We start from the raw sequence: 25159 nt of genomic DNA on the forward strand, positions 1-25159 counted from the left end.
AGGTATCCACAAAAATCTGTTTTCTCCTCCCTTAAACACATGGCTGCTGAACTAATCTGCATTTCCCAGCCTTCTTTACAGATCAGTGTGACCCTTTGATTACATTTTCACTGATAAAATGAGCAGAAGTGATGTGTGCAATTTCTAGACCTGGATCTTCATAACTTTGGTCTTGCCTTCTCTGTGCTTTTTTTCTCCTTCATACCAACTGGAACTTGGATGTGATGGTGATCTAAATTTGACCCTGCACCTGACAACAGTGTCTTATAGTGTGGCTGAGCCTCCCTTCTAGACTGAACACAGATTGAGCAAAATAAAAAGAAGAACACTTTGGTGATACTCAAGTGAAGTCTATTAAAGAAGATTCCTTTCTCTTTCTTCTTTCTTTTTGTTTTTTTACTATTGGTAATTGAACCCAAGTTCTCATGCATACAAGGTAAGCACTCTATCACTGAGCTACACCTCTAGTCCTTTTTAAATTTTATTTTGAGACGGGGTTTTGCAAGTTCCTCAGGCCTGGCCTAGTGATCTTCCTGCCTCAGCATCCGAAGTAGCTGAGATTACAGGCCTGCACCACAACATCCAGCTAGTTTTTAAATACCTGTTTAAAAAATATATTTAGTTGTAGACGGACATCTTAACTTTATTTTATTTATTTATATGTGGTGCCAAGAATTGAACCCAGTGCCTCACATGTACTATGGAAGAACTCTACCACAGAGCCACAATCCCAACCCCAAATATTTTATGTGATTTATTAAATTGCTGTCCAGAAAACTTATACCAACTTTTGTTTCTTTTAGCATTGTATGAAAGTTCTATTTTACTGTAACTGATTCATATCAGAGTATTCATTTTTTAATCTTTACTTTTTTTTAATGTTAAGTGCTCCACCACTGAGCTACAACCCCAGCCCATTCATTACTTTTTTTAAATGTGAAAATAAACTATCATGAAATATAAACATCTTTCAAAGGTTGTTGATCATTTATGGGTCCTCATTTATGAAGTTCTAGTTTCTATCCCTTGACCATTTTTTCTGTCATATATTTGCAAGAAATATATTTCACAACTTTTCTAGAAAGGATGAGAACAAGATAAAATAAGTTGAACAAAACATTGATGTTTATGAGACTGGAAGATGGCACAAGTGAGATTTATTATGCTATTCTCTCTGTGTGTTTATCCTCTGTATTTTTTAGTTTATACAATAAAAAGCTAAATTTGTAAATGCATTTCCTTGATCTGTTTACTGAAAAATACCTAAAAGAAATAGCCAAACCTAGTGCCAGATTCTGATCTTTAAGTATCATAAGGAAATAAAGCTGCTTAGAAAAGTGGCTGGATTCAGCTATGGATCAGGAAATGGATAACACAAATCTTGTACATCTTGTTATAACAAATGACAAGGAAGTCACCAAACTGTGATAGGATTATGTCAAAAATACATAATAGACTTTTTGGACAAAGATGGAATATTTTGAGCATAAAAAAATAATGACTTCAATTGATTAAAAATTATTTTATAGAAATGCATTAGTCTTAACGGTATTCATAAAGATAGTGAGCCCAAACCCCAAAACTAACAAGAATGCATCAGAAACCATCCAAGGTCCATAGGGCACCCATCCCTTTCTTTGAGAGTGGCAATTAAAGAGGAAAAATATGATATAGTCCCATTAATCCTGTGTAATATATTTCAAGTAGTCTGTCTTAGTCCATCTCTGCTGTTATAACAAATTATTTAAGACTGGATAATTATAAACAATGGAATTTTTTCCACAGTTTTCAAGGCTGGAAAGTCTAAGATAAAAGCACTGGTAGACTCCATGTTGGATGAGTGCTACTCTCTTCTTCCAAGACACACCTCTTACTGTGTCCTCACATGGGAGAAGACTAAAAGGGCAGTTTCTTAACACTGTTGCATTGTGAGTTATTTAAAATATAGGTATACATCCACTGCCACTATTCATGAAATATCGTGGATTTTTTTTCCTTGAGATTAGTCAAAGATTAGCAAGCCATTTGAACACTAAGTATATAGAATGTGAAGACAAGCTCTATAACAATTTCAGCAATGTTTGAAGTCATACCAATCCTGTACTTTACAAAATTTTACTAAAAACTAATGAAATTAGAGGACTCCAGTTCAGCTGTGTCACAACTTCCTCTTCTCTGCACCTGTCAGAGCCCGCATTTGATAGAAAACTAGATGCAGTATTTAAGGAAATATCCAGGCTTGTGGAGTTAAAATGGCAGACTTCCTAGGAAATTTCTGATGGTCAGAATGTATGGGCTGGAATGAGAATGTATGAACTAGAATTAGAAAAGAAATGCTATGGCTTCTGTGGTCACAAGCATACTGTTTTTTTACAAGTTGATCTATCATGATGGATGTACCCACGGTATATCAGTTAAAAAGAGTTATACCATGCTTTTCACACATATGGCAGATTTTCTTCATTGGGATTCTTCATGATAAATGCTGTATCTAATTCACAAGTGAGAGATGGCAGCTATGAAAATGACTGTTTAAAAGGAACAATGCTCAAATTTGATTCTTCATTGGTTTAATGTTGATGTTTGGGTCACTTATTGCTTCCATGTAGATTCTTTTTGGTGCATATGTTACCCAAAATACTGATGTTTATCCAGGACTAGCTGTGTTTTTTTCAAAATGCTCATATGCTTTTTAGCACTCTGATCTACAAATTTGGAAGAACTGGAAAGCTCTAGACCTGAGATCACTTATTAAATCATATTTTCCTTTTGTTATATTCTATTTGTGTATAAGTGTCTATCTCTTGATTTAAATTACACATTGCCAAATGAAATAGATTGCATATTAAATGATTTGTTTCTTTATATTTAAAAAATAAATAAATTATTGAGAGTCTCCTTTAACATTTCATATTTAACAAGAGGTAACAAGCAGTTAGTTCTTCACCCTATCATAGGTAAAATGGCTGAAATGAGATAGCCAATATAGTTGCAAACCAACAGGCATTACTGTTACAGAAAAAAATTATCAGAAGAGGCATAATGAGCAGTCTTGAGGATATGAAACATGTTTCTTATAACAAATTTCCACACATAAGCACATGCTGTAATATCAATGTTTCATCAAAGTCTAAGTAGGTATCATTCACTAGATTCAATTTCAATAATGAAGTCCACTTAGCACATCTTTTTGTGTAAAGTCACTAAAGAATATAAGACAGATAATATATCTTTCATAAATAAATTGTTTAATAAGAATGATTTCTAGAAAAATTACATATATAACCAAGCTGAATTGCCTGAGATTAAAAAAATATATATTCCTAAGCGGATTTTAGTGACAATGCAATTCAATTCATTTATTTCCTCATTCATCAACACAAAAGCCAAATTTAATTTCACACATAACACAAAGTGCTTAGGATGTCATAAACAAAGTTAATTTTTAAATTTATAATAAAATCTCTAAATATTTCTTAATGTGCAATGGTCATGGAAATTTTTCATACTATATAGTAAGACTGATTGGTTATATCATTCAAATTATAGACTAGTATGTTTTCATCACTATAACAAAATATCTGAGATAATCAAATAATAAAGAGAAAACATTTATTTGGTACACAGTTTGGGATGTTCCAGTTCATGATTGGTTGGCTCATTGCTTTTGTGTCTGTGATGAGGCAACACATTATGGTGGGGGCACAGGATAGCAAGTCTGCTTACTTCATGACCAGGAGGTCAAAGAGAGAAGAGGAAGAGGCTAAGGCCTAGTATCCCCTACAAGAATGTGTCCCCAATGACCTAAAAACTTCCCAAAAGGTTCCACAGCACCTTCCAAGAGCACCACTCTGGGATCAAGCTTTTAACACAACTCTTCTTATCATTATTGAATCTTGAAATTAATGACAAAACCCACACATTTGAAAGCCATGGCAGGTGTGGCATTTTCTTATTTGCTGACTAAACATTGTCAGTCTTTGTTCCAATTCACATTTTCTGTATGGGCTGTCTCTGTATGTATATTTTGAAGGGACTAGTTTGGTTAAAAGTAGATCATGGTCAAGAATCTAAAACATCGTCACATGGCAAAAACTGAATTAGCAGGAATATCTTTGCATATTTGGTTTAAAAGAAGCTAATTTAGGGATTCTAAAATCTAGAACAAGTGTCTCTGTCACAGTTTTTGAATTAGATTACTAGATAGGTAAACGGGATGTAGAATAGGAACAGAATTCATAAGGATACACAAGCATACATGGAAAGACTCATCCTTTTAACAATAAAAATGTTAAAGCAAAAATGAAGTAGCCATTATAAAATTGAACCAGGCACAGGCCAACTGCTTATGACATAGCACCCTGAGAGTGAGCAAGCAAGAAGAAGCCTCTGTGATGTCGCCTATACTATGGGGCTCCCATGCCTGCTCCTGTCATCTCCTGGACCAGGGAATGTGACCATTTGATATGGAGACTGGTCAGCATTCAAGGACCAGCCTGCAAATTAATTATTAGTAAACTTAACTCCTATCTTTTCCTTAAATTTAAAAAGTAGAAGTGATCAATGTTTTTTTTTTACATCCAATGAATATTTTGTGTATCTATATGAGAGACCATGAATGAGCCTTTGAATTTTTTTAATATGGAAAAAAATCTTTGCAAAATTATTTAATCTCTCTGAGATTCATTTTACTCATCTTTAAGATGGCAATTATAATAACAATAATGTCATGCTGACAGATTTATTATGAACATCAAATTTAAACATTTTGTAAAAGCACATTGTGAGACATTCTATCAGTGTCAGTTAATAGTATTAAACATTTTAGTAAGAGGTTTATACCTGTAGGGTATTGAGACAGAAGATGAGCAAAGAATTATGTGAGTGACCTACATAATGTTATTTGTATAGAAGTTTTACTGTTTCTATGACTTTTAAAAAATGACATTAAGATTTCATGACATTATAATAACACAGAATGCTAGGAACTGACAAATAATAAATCTTCTCCAAGACAGTTACCCTGAAATATTCATGCAAAATATGTATGGGAGCAGAAGGAAACAATAAATAAGAATACCATCCATGCTTAGATTTCCAAATACCTCCCACATTGGAAACTCCGGGGGAAGGAATCCCTTTAATCATCCTCAGTCCCATTGCTTTAGCTTAAATCAATTTAAGATATGTATATAAAGAGGTTACAACCAAATTAATTTGTTTGCATAATGTGAGAGATAATCATAAACATCAACTAGATAATCTTATTTTTCCATGCACATTTTAGAATCCCACAAATGACCAAATTTAACATAGATGACTCTAAATTTAAAATTTTACTTCTGTTCTTACAGTATCTCTCCATTCTCAAAAAAAAAAAATCAGTTATCACTTCTATGTTGATTACTACCAAATAATTATCTTTGATCCAATTTTCTCCTTAGAATTTTAGTTCTTCATCTTAAACTGTGTTTGAGACATTTACATTCATATTTCCCAACCTCCTTAAAATTAATTTTTATAATCCACATTCAATTCCTCCTCACCTACCCAGTCACCTAGCCCCAGGTCTAGGAGTTAGGTGCTCTTGTTATCTTGATTGAGTCGGAATTTCATTATTAACAGCTCTTTCTTGTTCTCCAAACCCAGGAGAAATCCTATTGGTTTTTTCCTTAAAAACATTCATGTCATCCTCCCTCCTTTCCTATTCTGATACCACCACTCCAGGTCAGGCTTCACCTTGCTTTATAGTTAGGCTTTTTCTCTCACCTTCCAATCTCCAGTTCTTCCCTAACAGGCCCTGCCTTCTGCAGATAGACTAATCTTCCAAGAGTATTACTTACTTCCCCAGTGGCATGCTTCTGTTAGAGAATGTTCAAACTTCCTACTATCCATAGAATAAATACTCCCAAATCTGGCATCGAATCTGGCATTTAAATTTGACCACATTTAACTTTTCCTAAGACACATATTACAACCTTCACACAAGCTGGAGAAATGCCTTTATTCCAAATATGTTTTGCTCTTTCCTGCCTCCTCACATTTCATCACATCATAGATGGATGGAAATGCTTTTTCTCCTCCTTTGTTCCTCACACTTCCATTTGCTTATTTATTAAGCATGTTTCAGGCATCACCTGTTCCAGGTGCTATGTCAACAGAAGTGAATAAGCCATGACCCCTATCTCAATAAACCCATGAGCTCAGAAGATACAAAATAACTAATGCAACAATCCTGTAATAGAGGCATAAACAAATGGAAAGATGTCCACATAACATCAGCTACACAGTCCAATTTAACTTTGTTTTTAAAATTTCAGAGACATGATTCAAACTTTAAGTGGGGAAGTCTACTTTGCTCACCCTGAATGGATGGGGAGTAAAATTCAGAATGAGATTAAGTAGAGTCAACCTACTAGAGCTAAGAAAAACCAAATGAATTAAAGTGAATGCAGATTTCAGATGGTGTTTCAAATACTTCTAGAACCCATCTCTTATGTGTTCATGGAACAGCAAGTGGGATAGAGGGTAGTACAGACCACCTTCAGGGGGTGGGAGAGGTAGGCAGGGAGGAGAGTGTCCTACAACTTCTGAACAGGTGGACAGTCTTCTGTCTGTACTCCTTGAGTAGAGAACTCACTTTGTTATGTTTCCCATCTGCTGCTATTTGTGCTGGTATTGACCTCAAATACCCTGATGGAGCGAGCCCTGCATATTCCAGGCTTTACCATATTGGCAACCACACTGTTCGGAGTTGGGGTTAGCTTAAAAGGATACATTATTGATCCAACAGGCATTTTCTATGCTCCCTTGGACCAAGACAGTAATTTCAAATGTGACTGCAAAAAAATGGTCATATGTATAATAATGGATGTTACAAACATAAATAGTGTTTGTAATTCAGTTGGTGGTGATCTATCACTTGTTTCATTTGCATCCCTGTGGAAACAGTCTAATAAAGTGTTTATTTTCTCAATCTGTCATGCAAAAGTTTATCTGCTTTCTACTCATTCTTGCAGGAAGTCACAATTCTCATTATTTTTTAAGTAGAGTCAGTAACCCTTTTGTATTATGCAGAACCAAGTAATTAATCAATATCTGGAGAGGAAGTGCATATGTTGGACTAATAACAATGACAAAATGGGACTTTGAGAAAAGATAAGAGAGATGAAGTAGATGAAGAGTAAGAGCAGATGCCTTTATAATGCCCTCCTGGAAGGAATAAAGGAAACTGAGGCAAAGCAGAGTAGACATTTAAAAAGTAAACATTGTTTAGATTTACTAGCTAGGCACAGAGATCTGTGTAAGGGAGAGAGGGATGCACTGGGTTCAGAGATATACCAGACATCAGAAATACAGGGGTAGGATACCGGACCACCTTCAGCAGGTGAGAGAGGTAGGCAAGGAGGAGAGTGTCCTACAACTTCTGAACAGGTGGACAGTCTTCTGTCTGTACTCCTTGAGTAGAGAACTCACTTTGTTATGTTTCCCATCTGAAACAGCTAAGTAATTTCATCCCTGGAGCTGTTGAGGAGTTCCCACTAACCGTATTGTATACACAACAAACTATAAATATTGAGTCTTTGTGCCCCCAAGGAATCCACAGCTCAATTAGACAAACTATTCATGTTTATGTGGAGGAAAAAAAAATATTTTCGATGCAGCACAGTTTTCCTCCCCAGGTTCAAGTTCATTTTGTAAAAGTTCCACTATACTTGAATTCACTTCTACATAACTTTTGGCAACAATTTTATCTCTATGTTGATTGATTTGTGTGTGTGTGTGTGTGTGTGTGTGTGTGTGTGCGTGTGCACGCGCACTCGCTTGCGAATGCATATGTGGGGGTGGTGTTGGGGATGGAACCTAGGGTCTTGTTTATGCTAGTCATTTCTTCTATCACTGAGCTATAACCTCAGGCCTAGATTGATTATTTCTTGATGAGGATAGTCAAAAAGGATCCAGGATCTGGGTTCAGAAAATAGAGGTAAAGCCAATGGCAGAGGAGCTGACTTGTTTTTCTTTTTTGCAGTTACATTTTAGGAGAGAAAAATCAAGAGAAAGCAGGAGGGGCTTTACTAGTACTCTGGCGCTAAGTGTTCAGGAAGCATACACTGAACTTACAGCCAATAAATCTCATTATTCACACAGAACAAGATGCCTCCTCATGTAGAAAGATATTCTAAATTGTTTTGCCCGCTGAATATGTGAAAGGATATACTACACACTGTATGTATTTTAAATTAACATTACCTCAGGGGTACAAGTATTAATTGCAGTGTCTCTAAATCATAATATTTTACTCTTTCATTACTGGAAGACAGAGCATGTGTATATTCAGCCTTTCTTCTTGATAATTTACCAACCTGAAATACCCTTAATCCGCATGCCCAACTCATTTTTAAGTCTGCTTTCAGACTGTCCCTCTTTGTCAAGCCTTCTTCTACTACTGCCACTTCTATAATAGTCAGAGTTGAGAGTAAAATGGTATGTTTTGAATTCTCTCTATTTGATTCAATGAATTTAGTAAAAGTTTTTCCTTTTCCAACTTTCACGTTTTGCTAACATGATGTGGAATTTAAATCTGAATTGTTAATAAATTAATATATCTCTTTTCTTCTAAGATTATTTATGCTGTTTGAATTCAGTTTACAAGCAGATTTGCAATTATTTTTCTTATATCTTCTACCACCTTAAAGTAAAATGATTTGACTTTCTTTGAACACCTAGCACCTATATATATATAATTCAATTGAAAAGCAATTTAGTATCTTTAAATGGTTCTCATGCATATCAGGAATTATTTACATTTCTTATTTTGTTTATTTTGTAGGTTTCTCCAAACATATTTTAATATTTTTAAAGACTATATAATTGTCTTTATGTGCCATACCCCCTCACATAGTGACTTGCTCAATACTTACTTGCTTAATACAAAAAAAATTACACAAAATATAAGAAGTATATCGCATACCTGGAATCCAATTTGGTAGATTATTTTTTCTTTAAATAAACTGTTTCAGATATATTGACATTGCATGTATATTTTTGCATGCTGTTTATATTCATGATTGTGGTTTCAAATTATGGTAGGTTGCTAAAAATGGAACTTTCCAGTGTTTTCATTTTTATTTTCTAGAAGAATTTAAATAGTGTTAGCAATTGTTTTCAAATGAGTCCATAAACTCTTTTTCTCTTTTAATTTCCTATCATAACGAAAGTAGAGAAACAAAAGCCTGAAGTCCTTAGTTTTGCAGTTAAAAGATCACGGTCAGTTTAAGAAATGATCTGACCGGGTATATAAATAAACATAACTAGTTTCCCTGCCACCATGGTTCTAGTTTCCAAGCTTCTGAATGGTCTTCTCTCTGGACAGAGCTCCTCTCTGTTCTCTCTCTGTTCTCTCGAGATGGAGAGGAAGTGAGTGCAGTGGATGCTGGTAGAATATCTGAGAAGGGAAAAATTCTCTCCACCCTTACGTTCAGAGCCCACACTATTAAGTCCCTTTAGCTCCCGAAAGAGAAAGAGGATGGTGATGATCTCCCAGGAAATACTGGGAATCTGAGATTACAAGAGGTCTGTTCTTAGTGTCTGGTGTGTTGCCCCAGAATATGCTGAGCCCAGAAGAATTCTTTGACTTTAAACGAATGGAATTTTGAGTAAAACCTCTGCCCAATGTCTAGGAGGCAGGAATGACCCAGACTCACAGAGAACTACACAACATACAGAAATCAATAAATGTAATTCATCACACTGATAGACTTAAACATAAGAATCATATGATCATCTCAGTAGATGCAGAAAAAGCATATGACAAAATACAGCACCCCTTCATGTTCAAAGCACTAGAAAAACTATGGATAAAAGGAACATATCTCAACATTTTAAAAGCTATCTATGTTAAGCCCCAGACCAACATTTTAAATGGAGAAAAATTGTATTCTAAGAACTTTTGATGAAGCAGCCAAATCTTCCTGGTGGTTTGAGTACTGTGAAGGCAATATTCACGGTCCCTTTGTGAGAAAGGGACTTGGGCAGAGAACGTTGAAACTTACGATCAAAAGTCAGAAAAAGTAAGCCAAGACATGGAAGGTGACATTGTGTAAGATGGCTATACTTGGGATTGTACCCCCAAAAGTAGATGCCAAGCAGCTCTGGGAGGAGAATGTTGGAGACAGCTCACACCACCACACTATGAATACACATAATTAAGTCCTTTGAAGGTAAATGCTTTCAAGACCAGGAGATGAAGGGAAGGAAATTCTGTCTATCTGAAAATGATTATTGTCTACAATAATAGGCCCCTGAAATAATATGGCTATTTTCAATGTGGTTGGGTTTAGCCATAGAAAAACAAGGTGATATTTTACTATACCTGATAATGTATAATACTGTTGCTTAGAATTTTTATAAATGTCATAATGGCCTAGAAATTTTCTGTCCCTTGAGAATTTCAAAAGATTGGCTTATAAAGCTGTCTGGTCTTGTATATTGAGGAGGATAGTTTTCATTTTTAAAAAGTTTTTCTGTTTTCTCCATGGCTATTGATAAACTTTGGTTTCCAAAACCAAAGTTTCAGACTTGTACATTTTGTTTGAAATGAGAAGTATTATTTTTTTAATATTTACAAACTTTATGCCATCAAATTATCTCTGGCACCATTATGTAACATTTGTCATTTCCTCTGTCTCAATAGTAGAACTCATTATGCTTAATGGCATCTATTTACTTTGTGAGTTTTTTCTCCTTATTAACTTTGAAAGAAGTCCTCTATTTTCACAGGTCTTTTAAAAAAAGCTTGTGGTGGGGGTGTAGCTCAGCAGTAGAGTGCTTGCCTAATTCATACAAGGCCCTGGTTTAATCCCCTGTACCACACACAATATATATATATATATATATATATATATCTCAAAGAAAACAAACAAGTGTTGAATGTAGGAGTTTAGAGTTTAAGTTCTAGAAATTAGAGATTTACTGTATTTGAATCTTGACTTAGCTCCCTACCATAAGATCTAGGGTAACTTATTCGATCTCTATATGCATTTTTCTTGCCAGTAAGCTAGAAGTTAATCGTTGAACCAAACCTGTAGAAATATTATATAAACTAAATCAGTTACTACATGTAAAGTTAGTGGAACAGTACCTATAGCATATAATCTCCAGACAGTAGCTGTTGTAGTGGTTGGATGCAGCTTACTGGCACTCAGCATTCATTCCAGCCTACTTCTAATGTTACTTTCTGAACAGTACACCCAGAAAATCTAAAACCAAACCCCCTCACTTCCCTTTGAGACAGGGATCTGGATATGAATTCAAATCTAGCTATTGCTGGTGTCTGTCCTAGTAACAACAATATCAAGTCTTTCTGCAAAAGCAAAAGTGGCAAAGAGGAGGTTGTAATGGCAGCAGTGGTATCTCTTGATCCAAGACTTCTGATTCTTGGATAAAAATCTCTGGTAAGTGTGATCTTGAACTCAGCTGCTCCAGTTGTAGCCTGTTAAATCTCAATCTTAACTGTTTCAAGGTGGAAACTAGCAGTGCAGTTCAGCAGTATTATTCTCTATTATTCTGGGAGTAAGCCCTGGAAGAACAAAGCCTTATTCGCCTGCCCTAACTGGAAGTTGTAAGCACCAAATTTGCAATACTAAATCCATTTCTGGTCAAAATAGTTAAAACGTTGTTTCCTATGGCTAATTAAGTTCTACTACTTTTTGTTTGTTTGTTTCTTTTTGGAACCCAGAAGCACTTTACCACTGAGCCACATCTCCAGCTCTTTTAATTTTTTTATTTTGAGACAGGGTCTCACCAAGTTGCCCAAGCTGGCTTTGTTTTTGTGGTCCTTCTACCTCAGCTTCCCAAGTTGCTGGGATTATAGGTAGGCACAATTGCACCCAGCGCTACTATTTTCTTTTTAAAAACTTTTTGATACATAAAAAATTGTCCATATTTATGGGCTCCATGTGATATTTCAATGCATACATACATACATTGGGCAATGTTCTAATAGGGTAACACACCTGAATCTTCAAAAGTCATTTCTTTGTGGTGATAACTTTCAAAATCCTTTCTTCCATTAAAAAATACACACATTGGGCTGGAGATGTGGCTCAGCGGTAGCGCGCTCGCCTGGCATGCGTGCGACCCGGGTTCGATCCTCAGCACCACATACCAACAAAGATGTTGTGTCCGCCGAGAACTAAAAAATAAATGTTAAAAATTCTCTCTCTCTCTCTCTCTCTCTCTCTCTCTCTCTCTCTCTCTCTCTCTCTCTCTCCCCTCTCTCTCTCTTTATTAAAAAAAAAAAAAATACACACACACACACAGTACATTATTGTCATCTGTAGTGACCTTATTGTACGGTAGAATATCAGAACTTATTCCTTCTAACTGTAACTTAGTACCATTGATCAACCTTTCCCATCCCTCCTTGGCCCCTACTTTCCCCAGCCTCTGGTAACAATTATTCCACCCTCAACTTCTAGGAGGTCAACTTTTTTAGGTTCTCCTATGAGGTTATGCAGTACTGTTCTTTGGGGGCCTAGCTTTTTTCTTGTCAAAATGACCTCTTATGAGAAGTTATTATGTTGCAGTAAATGACAGAATTTCATCCTTTTTTGACTGAATATCCTATTGTGCATATGTACCACATTTTCCTCATTCATTAGTTGACAGACATTTAGGCTGTTTAGGCTGTTTCCATTTCTTGGCTACTATGAATAGTGTTGCTACAAAAATGGGAATGCAGATGTCTCTTCAACATGCTGATTTCATTTTCTTTGAATGTATATCCCGTAATGAGGTTGCTTTATCATACTGTGATTATATTTTTAAAATTTTTTTAGTTGTTACTAGAGCTTTATTTTTATTTATTTACACGTGGTGCTGAGAATTGATCTCAGTGCCTCACACATGCCAGACAAGTGCTCTACCACTGAGCCCCAGCCCCAGCCCCTGGTGATTATATTTTTAATTTTTTGAGAAAACTCTATACTATTTACTGTAATGGCTATACAGTTTTACTATTTGTAACTTATTAATACTGAATTTAACTTTATTATTCTGTTTCTCTATATAGTCTTCTACTATTATTTTTCCTCATCTTAGGTACCATATTTAGTTTCTTTTCTTTTTTTCTTCTCTTCCTCTACCCTCCCTTCCTTAATCTCTTAGAAAAAGAGTAAAAGCATTGAACTCTGTGTTAACTAGCTTTTTGTCACTGTGACAAATACCCAAGAAAAACAACTTGGACAAGGAAAGATTTATTTTGGCTTATGGTTTTAGAAGTTTCAGATCATGATTGACTGGCTCCATTGCTTTGGGCCTGAGGTGAAGGGAGGCTGAACATCATGGTGGAAGTGTGTACTGGAAGAAGCTGCTCACCTCAAGGCAGCCAGGAAGAAGAAAGGAGGTGGGGGAGAAAGAGACAAAGAGACAGAGACAGAGATTGGAAGGGGTGGGGAACAAAAACTACCCTTCCAGAGCATGCCCCAGTGACCACCTTCCTCCAACTATGCCCCACGTCCTATAGTTTTCAACATCCCCCCAGAAGCCTATTCAGCTATCAGTAGATTCACCCACCTCTAAGGTCAGAGCCCTCATGATTCAATCACTTCTCAAAAGCTGTGCTTCTGCATTGGGGCCAACGCAACACATGAACTTTTGGGGGTTATTCCAGATAACAAACACTAGGTATCTTTCTCTGAGAACAGCTTTGGACCCAACACATATTTTGATAAGTAGTACTATTGTTGTCAAATCTAAATAGTGTATAAGTGCAAATTTCATTTCCTTTTTTTTTTTTTTCGAGACAGGGTGTCCCTAAGTTGCAGAGGCTGGCCTCAAACTTGAGATCCTCCTGCCTCAGTCACCCAAGTTGCTGAGATTATAGGAATACACCACTGCACCTGGCCCATTCCTCTTTAAAGAGTAATTGTTTAGCAAAATATTACTGCCAAGGCATTGGATTCTCCCTTCCTCCTCTTCCTTGTCCCTTTTTAGTTAATTTTTAAATCTGACTTTATTACATTATAATCAGAAAAGATGGCCTACTTACATTTTGGAAATTATCATAAATTCTTTTTCACCTAATTATAATCAAATCTTATAAATTTATAGATCTTCTTGGGAACTAAAAATTATATTTTTTGTTTGAGTTTTTTGCTTGTTCATTTTTCCCCACACTGAATTAAATTTTCTCATTTTCAATTCTGCCAATTTCTTTTATTATTCAAACAGCTTTGCTTAATATGCTATAATGCATATGTACATTCATTAATTGATGTTTTCATTGTCAATTATTTCTTTTATTTTTCAAAAAACTTGTTTAATGTGGGTTTTTCCCTTAAATCCATTCACTTCTTATAGTTATTTTCTCTTTATTTACTTTTGCCTAGCATTTCTGTGCCTTTTTAATGTAATTAGTTATCATTTTGTTCTATGTATATTTCTTTGTAAACAATACTTAAATAAATTTTGTATGTAGACACATTTACACAATAATTTATTTGTTTTATCTTAATTCTTCATTAGGCGTGTCTATTATACTTTTAATTGTATTTAAATATAATTAAATATATAGTTATATTTTAATTCTATAATTTAATATTTATTTGTGAGAAAAAACAATTTCATGGAAATGATACATATTTATCATTATAAATAGTCTAAACAATGCACAGAAATACAAAAGGAGACATGCACTATCTATCCCAAATCCGCTTGCACTAAAATAATCCTGACTAACTTTGGCTTGCATAATTTCACTTCTCTATATCCAATTTTGCAAATAAAATCTTATAAAATAGGGATTGAAGGATTTATATCTTATTTTCATTCTTTTGACAAATTGTTTGCTTAAAATTTAATTTAATGAAAGAAAAAACTAGAGCAGAAAGAATTTACTCAAAGTAAATGTTTCTTTATTACAAAAGATAATCTTCTAAGTTGAAATTTCTATAGAGTTAAAATAAATCTTAAAAAGCTAGATACATGACTTTATTTTACTGGCCATTTTTACAGAACCTTGCACATGTTAAGACAAATAGTCTACTCCTAAGCTACACCCCAGCCCTTCTTAAAAATTATATTTTAAGACAGAGTCTTGCTACATTGCCCAAACTGGCCTCCAACTTGCAATCCTCTTGTTTCAGCCTCCTTAATAACTGGGAATAAAGGCATGTGCCTCCATACCTGGCTATCAGATTCATGAATTTTTAAAACTGTTATGTGTAACTTTACATGGCATCTATGTTATGAAAGATGAGGCGGTTTATACACTTAATAGTTTTTTCCAACAACCTTTCCCAGATTTATATTACATTATTAAAATTACAATATCAAGATTAATAGAACTCACTTTTTGGGTTTTGTTTTGTTTTGTTTTGTGGTTTTGCAGTGCTGGTTGTCAAGCCCAGGGCCTCTTGTATGCTGCGTCCATGTTCTGCCACAGAGCTATAAGCCCGGGCCAGCTTTCACATTTTATTCTGTAATCAAAATGTCTAACATTTTTTCATTGTGACTTTATAAAGAGATTATGCTAATGTCAGTCCTACTGCCACAGTTTCTTCATTCTTGAGTTTTACATTTCTATACATTTCTTAGTTGACCAAATTCCATTAACATTTTTTTTTCAAGAAGGGCTTATGGGCAATGTATCGCCTGAGGTTTTGTACTCTTGAGACTAAATGTCTTTGCTTTTATAGTTGAAGGATAACTACTTGGTTAGGAATAAAAGCTTCATTTTTTCTCCTTTTTTTTCATCTTGAAGAGTACTCATTTTTCTGTCCATAAAATTCTGTGTTTATTCTTAAAATTCAATTGCACCAGAATACATTTCACTATATGTCATTCTCTGTCAGTTTTCCCCTTATACAAAGTGAACTTTTTCAAGCTGCAAATATGGCCTTCACTCCCAGAAAGTATCATCTAATTCATCTTTTTACTATTTATCTAATTTCATTTATTCTATTTTCTTTCTCAACTTCTGTCTCTTCCTCAAATATGTTTTATTCCATATGTCTATATAGCATTTTCTTTTTTTCTCATATCAAATCTTATTATTTTATATATCATTACATTTTTTATGTTACATTGTATTTCTTTAGACTGTATATAAAGTCATGTGTTCTTGGCTTTATTTTATTTTCCTAACAAGCTTTTAACTGTTCCATTCATATTCTAAGTTCGTCTATCCTCATATTTCCCTCTCTAGCATCTTAAATTTTATTGAACTCTTGACTTTATTTTCAGAGTTCTATTTATAGAAAGGACATCATATTTGTTATCTATTGTTCCATAATAATCTTAGCTCTAACTTAGTGGCTTAAGACAACAAGCCTTTGTTATCTCAGAATTTCTCTGAGTCAGGAGTTAAGGATCACTCACCTAGGTCCTCTACTTGTAGAGTCTTACAAGGCAGCAAACAGGTGTTAGGTGGGATTGTAGACTCACATGAGATTCAACTGGGGAAGTATCTGTTTCCAAATTTAACCTGACGACTGGCAGAATTCAGTTCTTTGCAGTCTGCCAAACATCAGTCTCAGTTGCCTGCTGCCTATTGGTCACCCTCAGCTCCTTTCCCTATGGCCCTCTCCATATGGCATCTGGCAACATGGTAGCTTGCTTCTTCAAGGTCAGCAAAGAAGAATCTCCTAGAAAGATGTATTACACTCTTATGTAGTATAGTCACAGGCACGAAATCATATACACCCTATTCTAGTTGCTGTATATTATTGGTTAGATACAAATCACACGTACTACCTACACACAAAGACAAGAGTTCACATAAGGGTATGAACATACAAGTTGGGGATCATGGAATGCCACCCTAGAGTGTCACCGTAGTCACAGACTATACAACTTCTTGAAGACTACCAGTTTCTTAGGGATGCTAAAACTTGCTGCATAGCTTAAAACAACAGAAATGGATTAACTCACAGTTCTGGAGGCTGAAAGCCTAAAATCAAGGTATCTACAGGGCCATGCCCTCACTGAAGGGTCGAAGGAAAAATCATCCCTTGCCTCTTCCTACCCCCTACAAGTTCTCAAAAACCCTTGTTGTTCTTCGGCTTGTATGTATATTATCACTCTAATCTATGCCTCCACTGTCGCATGGCCTTTCCTTCTCTGGGTCTATGTATATCTTCTCTTCTTTTTATAAGAATACTAGTTATTGTATAGGGCCCATCTGAGTTTGATAAGACCTCATCTTACTACTGGCACTTTAAAGACTTATTTCCTAATAAATTCATATTCTGAGATTCCAGATAAATTCAGGTTTGCAAGAGACATTGTCCAACCTACTATATAGACTATGAGGAAACATTTATTATCTTTTACAATAGGCTCTCTTTTCGCAGTTTATGTGTGTTCTTTTTCCCTTTCTACATTTTTAATTGTATATTCCGTCTAATTTTTCTTTTTATTTTTTTTGTAGTGGGCAGAAATTGCAGATTTCTTACCCGTCCTTGCCTGTCTCTACCACAGAAGATGGAAATGCAAATTATTTACTATTCCTTCCTCTTTTTTCAGAACTTGTTAAGAAGTTATTGACAAAACTGTTTGGGGGTGGGGCGTGAGAGGAGATTGCTGTCTCATCTCTCCCCTTCCTCACTCTGACTACCGGCAGTCTCCTTGTTTAGAGAATAAACTGAAGGCTATACAGCTAGCATACCAGCCTAATTTCTTCTTTGATTTTTCTTTCCCTTCAAACTAGGCATTCCACTTCTGAGGCCACTTGAGGCTCTGATCGCTACTGTAATCACAGACTTTCTGGATTGCACCTTTTCCTTTGAGAGAAATCTGTGTTCTGCTCAAGATTAGAGAAGACATGTTTTGGTTCTCAGTAATCAGCTTCATTTCACTTCATTGCTTGGTAAATCTACTTCCTATTTTGTAATTTGGGGTATCATTTCCTTGTTTCATTGAAAATGAAATTTAACTCATGTTTGTGTGTTTATCCTGCATTCTTTTTCAATTATTTTTCATTATTGGTCAGTTTCAAGTAGAGAGATGAACATTTTAAAACATCTTTATTTTGCCCTCTGTTGAATTATCTTAAAAACCGTAACATAATTACTTAACCTCTTCTTCTGTAATATTCAGAGTGCGGAGTAAAATGGTATATTTTGACTTCTCTCCATTTGATCCAATGAATTTATACACTTTTTCTCTTTTTTATTGTTTTAATATATCTCTTTCCTTATAAGAATTACTAATGATGTTTGCATTCAGTTTGTAAGCAGACTTGCAATCATTATCCCAATGTCTACCTTTTACCAAATTTTAGTGCTTTCTGTTAGTCATTTCAAGCCCTTGGTTTCCATAAGCTCTTAATTTTGCTCCATATTTTACTTTTTGGGGGGTAATATTTAAGGTGTTTAAAAAATGATGAATAGGTTGTATGATAACCTTGTGTATCTGAGAATGTATTTCTATTCACCTATACATATTATGATCATGTGGATAGATATACAATGGCTAAAACTGCCAGCTCCAGATTAGTCAGTATAAGCCAGGATGTGTTTTGTTAACAAAAGTACCTAAAATTTCAGTTATTATAGTTTCAAAGCTTTGTGTTTGATAATGCTACTACTTCTTTGCAATTTGGCTGTAGTTATACATCATATTCTTCCTCATCTCATGGAGCATCTAGAATATTGCTGGTTAATGTAGCATAGGGAGGAAAGAGAAGAGCAGACTATTTTCTAGTTCCTAAGTATCTGCTGGGAAGTGACACAGGCATTTACACTTGTATTTTATTTATGAGAACAAATTATGTGCTAAAGTCTGTTGTCAGTAAAGCAAAGAAGTACAATTGTCTTCTAGGAATGGCAGCAAATATTTGTGAGTAATCAACAATTTACCATACCCTCCATATGTGACAGACCCTGCTCCATTTATGCTGGCATTTTCATTCACAAGACAGGTTAAATGAAGACCAATAAAACTTAGAGGAGACCAGAGTAAGAATAAGTTTAGGGGAAAAAGGTTTCACTTGTAAAGAGTTGAGTGTGAAGTACCTATCAGGCCCTTGGGTATGAGGTAGAAAGTATGAAGAAAGTCCTGTTTTGCAGACATTGATTTATGTAATCAGTGTATAGAATGGACTTGATTACAATTACTAAAAAGAGCAGTAGAATTCTGGTATGGTATCACCTTAGAGAGCAATAACTAAGGATCAGGCAGAGGAAACATTTGGTAAAGGAGGCAGGAAGCATAAGCAGATAATTTGAGAGAAACCAGGAAGAAGAATATCATATAAACCAAGGAACGAGAGAGTATGAGGATAAGGAAAAATCAGCATGGTCAAAATTAGGATAGAGAACCTCTGGCATGGGAAGGAAATTATTTTATGTAGCATTAGGAGATCATCAGAGACTTTGGTAAGAGTTGCAACAAAGAGGTGAATTAGGAAGCCAGTAACAAGTAATATTAGAAGTATGAATGAAGAAATAGAGTATAAATAGACCACTTATTTGAAAAATTCAGAAGAAAAAAATAATAGAGATTGGGAGATCCTCTGCCTGACATTTGAATAAGGAAGAGACATGGAAATGTTTAAAGGACCAAAGATTGTGTGTATGTGTGTGTGTGTGTATGTATATACACATTCATTCTTATTTTACAAATTCATTGCTTAGAATTTAAAACCAAATAAATAATCATAGCTATGTTTAAATGGTGCAAAATCCATGTAATTTTAGTCAAGATATCTCTCCCTCCCCACTTTTTCTGTCTTTTCAGTGCTGGAGATTGAACACAGACCTTGTTCATTCTATGCAAGTGTTTCACCACTGAGTTATACCCCAGATCTTTTTTTTAAAATTAAATTTATTTTATTTTATTTTATTTTTAATATTTATTTTTTTAGGTGTAGATGGACACAACACAATGCCTTTATTTTTATGTGGTGCTGATGATTGAACTCAGGTCCCACCCATGCTAGGCGAGCGCTCTACTGCTGAGCCACAATCTCAGCCCATATCCCAGATCTTTAAAATTTTTTTTTTTTTTAATTTTGAGACCAGGTCTCACTAAGTTGCCCAGGCAGACCTTGAACTTGTGATCTTCCTGCTTCAGCCTCAAATGCAGCTGAGATTACAAAAGTATACCACCATGCTCTGCTAAAGGCAACCTGACATGTCACGGTACATTGATTAATTTGGGTTCTCAAGAGGATCATAAAGAAGAGAGAGACTGATTGATTGATTGATTGATTGCTATAAGGATGTGTCTTAGGTGGGTATGGAAACTGAGAAGTCCAAAGATATGCAGTTGGTAAACTAGAGACTGGTACAGTTCCAGTTCCAGTTCAAGTCTGAAAGCAGAAGACTGATGTCTCAAAACAAAAATAAGTAAAGAGAGCAAATTCTCTCTAACTTCTCTCTCTCTCTCTCTCTCTCTCTCTCTCTCTCTCTCTCTCTCTCTCTCTCTTTTGCCCTGTTTGAACCTTTGATAGACTGGATGAGGCCCATCTATATTGTGGAGTGCAATCTGCTTTACTCAGTACACTGATTCAAATGTCAATTTCATAGACACACCAGAATAATGTTTAACCAAATATCTGGGTACCCTCTGGTTCAGTCAAATTGACATATAAAATTAACCATCACAGTAGTTCATTAAATTAAATTTGGATTTACTGAAAGAAAAATGAGCGTTTGGTATTGTATGTGAAATATAATTGATTTTGCGTAAACTCAACTTGAATTCAGAATGATTTAATTTCTTGACAAGGCAAGAAAATAGAACTTTATTGATGACTGATTCTACACAGAAACCCAAGCAACTGAGATATTTTAAAAATAAAGATCTGTGGGTTATAATTTTGTTTGTTTTATTTGCTATTGTGTCCTTCTACTTCCATTGCCTGGATGTTTTAGTTAACTTTTATGCTGCTGTGACTAAAGGATGGGACCAGCATAATTATAGAGGAGGAAGAGTTTATTTGAAGGCTAATGGTTTCAGAGGTCTTAGTTCTTAGAAGGCTGGCTCCATTCTTGGGGGCTCAAGGTGAGGCTGAACATCATGGTGAGAGAATGTGGCAGAGGGAAGCAGCTCATGTGATAATGATCAGTAAGCAGAGAGGGAGACTTCACTCTCCAGACTCAAATATATAAACCAAAGCCACACCATAATTCTCAACTCCTCCAGCCACACCCTACCACTTCCGATACCACTCAATTAATCTCTGTCAGGGGATTAAATCACTGATTGGACTAAGACTCTTACAACCTAATCATTTCTTTCAGAATTTTCTTGCATTGTCTCACAAGTGAGATTTTGGGTGACACTTCACATCCAAAACATAACACTGGAAGTTTCAAAAAGTGAAGTAGACGAGGAACTTGAGTTTTAAAGACTCATAATGGTGGAAGAAAGGTCAAGTGAGTGTAAGGAAGAACAAAAGAGGAAGCACAAAACATTTCAATGATAGAGAAGATACAGAAAAAAATAGGTCACTATTTAACTTCATGCACAGTTCTTGCCCACATATGATATTGTCTCAAGGAAAGACTGCCCTGCAATTAGCAAGTATTGTGATTAGGATAGCTGACTCAGTAGGAAATTATAAAGAAAATAAATATGTTTTCCAGTCTTAACATACAGAAAAGACATAGGATAAAATAAATGTTAGTATTCCAACAAGTAGTCTGTGTTTAGAATCATCAATAATCCAACATATTTTATTCATGACTTAAATTACTATGCTTCATTAAGTTATGATAGTTTTAATTGCTTGTCAAAATTTTCTACTATGAATTAGGAGACTTTTATAATGGAAAGTATTGTTATCCCAATTGGAATAATAAAAAGCTCAAACCGGCATAATTATTGTTCTCATTAAATTACAGAATCAGATAATAACATACCAAACTATAAAATTGTAACTATGATGAGTACTATGAAGATTGAGTGCTTCTATGAAATATTTAATGGTAGGATATGTGACTTAGGTAATTCAGTGAAGGCATCTTTAAAATAGGTGAAGAATGGAGGACAGGGCCTAGATGGTGCCTGTGGCAGAGGGAACATGCCAAGGAGAAGGGACTGAAAGTAGGACAGGGTGACAGCAGCAGAGAAAGTGCAAGAAATCATGGTTTGAGCTGATGTTAGAAGGATTGGTTGTTGACTAATTATGCCAGGTCCTGAAAGTCATGGAAAATTTGTTAGTGGAAAGAATGGATTGCATGGGATCCATAGGAATGTGGGTAGACAAGATAAGAGGTCATTTGCAGCTGTGGAAGGGAGACCAGAGTCCTGGAGTAGATGAAAAGAAATCTTCATATTGGAGAGATATTTAGCAAGTAAAATTAATAGTATTTGATAATAGATTTGATGCAGGGCGTTAGAGAAATTGAAGCGTTATGCATGTTTCTTTCAAGGTTTTTAAGCAAAGCAACAGAAAAGAACAACACTCAGGATGCAAGTTTAAAATACAGTTCTTTGAAAAGTCCAAGGATTATTTATAATAATTGAGGACGGGGCAAATAGTTACTAGATTTTAAATTTATATGTGTTGGTAATGAATTTTGTTCATCACTAAAACAGAATGAAGTACACCTGCAGGTGCCTCTTATTTGTTAGGACACTAGCTTTCTGATTTATGTTTACTTCTTTTATTAGATTGTGAGTTCCATAAGAACACACACTAGGTCTTATTTATATATTTTCTGCAGGCAATAAGGTTTCTGGCATGGCAGCCACTCAAATATTTGTAGGGAGAAGGAATCAAACTTCAAACTTTCAATTTTCTTATTTTTAGTGTAGCTATACTCTTATAAACAAAATATTTACATAAAATTTTACCAAATTCAAAATTCCCAATTTAAAACTTTATTTCCTCATTTAGATTTTAGCCATAAAACTTAATATGGTTTTAACTAAATATGTTCACATTACTGATAGTGTCAATTTTAATTTTGGGGTTGTTTTCAAATAATGCTACAGTAATAATCACATGCTAGTTTATCTATAATCCTAAATTTCCATATAGAAGACTGATTAATTTTTTATTACCCAGTGTAGTACATTTTTAGCATGATGGAAAGACTTGAATATGTTTTTCTTGCCACTTACCAATGTTAAAAAGTAATTGTTTCATTCAGGTCAGCAGATGGCAGTATTTTACTTTATTTAGGTAACTGAGGTTTCTCATCCTTGAGTACAGCAGGACTCAGAATTTCCACTGAATCCATGAGATAACAGAATTTTTGAAAGTTAACATTGTATTTTTGGACCCATAAATAAATAATATAGTATAGGGTCTGGTTTAGATTTTTAAAATGGTATGCACATGTTTTAGTCAACTGAAATTTTCTTAAACTATCAATTTGCTTTTTACATTTTATTGCAAATTTTCTTTGTATAGGCAAGAAAATGTGTTTACTTTTTACTTAGCTTTATTTCTAAGAAAGGTCAATGCTAAACAATAATTCTGAAAATAAAGTTTAAATTATCTTTAAATTAACATGGTACAGCTAAAAGTTTTATTTGCTTGTATTTTTCACCTGTAAATGAACCATTTTAACTCTGAAGTTTTTGAACTTCAGACTGAAGTCAGTAAGACAGGTTTCATTCTATTGCTACACAATATGCATTAGAAGGTTTTTAGGAAGCCATTTGAATTTTTCTGACAAAATTTTTAATTAGTGAAATAAATCTGCTGCATGTACTACATTTAACTTACAAAGATATTGATTTTAAAAGTCTAAATTCTTCATAACTCTTTAAAGAAATATGAATGAATTGAAAATCAAGAGAGGCTTTGATGACTTTTTGTAGAAATACAATTTATTATGAAATCTTTTCAAAACCCTTACTCTAGTCTAATCCTGATCATAATGATGAACAAGAGCGAAAAATCGTTACTAATCAGTTTCCTTGGTCCTGTTTCTCTGAAATTTGAAGAAGCTTTATCTTGTATTATTTACTTAAATGTAAACATAAACAATACACCAAGCCACACAATCCCCAAACAAAATAAACGCTCCAGTACCTCCTCTGAATGTATTTATAAGAATAACAGAAAATGACTCTAATTGAAACTTTCTAAAAGCATTTCTCCCCAATTAGAGTGCAGTAATGACTCTAAATGGCACTGTCTTGGGGACAGCTCATCAGTTAATTATAAGGAGTTCTCTAAATTGAGGAGTGAAGAATGATACTAAATTTTGATCAGCACAGAAAAATATGGCTTGCCATTTATCACTTGATATTATAGATAGTCCATCAGAGGAAGAGGTTGAACAGAAATATTATTATCTTTTTAAAAGAATGGAAATTATAAGAATAAAACTGACCGTTTACCTACGACTATCTTCTTGTCTGGAATATGGTTTTTATAAGCATTCAATTCCCATGATCCCCAGAGACTTTCATTTGCTTGCCCAGTTTCTCTTCCATCTGGTTCTTTTGAACAAGGAAAAACAGTATGGTAATTCTATTGTTGTAGCTAATAGCCTGGGAAAATGGAAATGTATTTTAAATATAATAATTATATAATTTAGTACATTCATAATTTTCAAATGCTCAGTTTCAGTTTAAATTCTTTATAATTTTTACATTCTAGCATCACTTCACACTGTTCTTGTCAATTTTAAAATTTATTTATGTATATTTCTGAGATAATCCTACCTGCCCATGTTTAGATTAATTCTTTAGTATTAAAAAGAAATGCAAAGAAAATAATTGTTTAAATAGCACATTTTCAATACATATTACTTACCTAATAATTTTCCCAAACTCCTCTGTCATTTTTTAATTTTCTTCCTTTTACTTTTAGATATTTCATGAATCTTTCATCCCTACCTTATTTCATTTAAAGATATGTTTTGCTAATGCATGTTCACAGTGTTTTCGGTCATATAAAGGAAAATATCAGTTTTGTTTATCATGCATATTCTCTTGTTATTAATCACCTTATTCATGAACTGTAAGTTTGGGACCAGGCTCCTGGTGCAGAACTGTTTAGAAATAGCCCTTCATGCTTGCTCCTCTATTCCCAGAGGAGTTGGCTGCACATGCCTAGATCTCCTTCTATCTGGCCTCTGCACAAAGGGTTTATCCCACTTTAACACAATTCTTTGTTTTATAAAGGACCTTGAGTTCATCTGAGAGTGAATACATATGAAACAATAATCATGTTGCAGGAGAACCTGAT

General features: G+C 34.6%; 1 pseudogene; it reads left to right on the plus strand.

The window, feature by feature from the left end:
• Positions 1–2252: 2252 nt before the first annotated feature.
• LOC144257325 (transmembrane protein 50B pseudogene) lies at positions 2253–2736 on the plus strand (annotated as a pseudogene).
• Positions 2737–25159: the final 22423 nt, after the last annotated feature.

The sequence above is a fragment of the Urocitellus parryii genome, chromosome 10 (assembly GCF_045843805.1).
Source record: "Urocitellus parryii isolate mUroPar1 chromosome 10, mUroPar1.hap1, whole genome shotgun sequence".
In the NCBI taxonomy this organism is placed as follows: domain Eukaryota; kingdom Metazoa; phylum Chordata; class Mammalia; order Rodentia; family Sciuridae; genus Urocitellus; species Urocitellus parryii.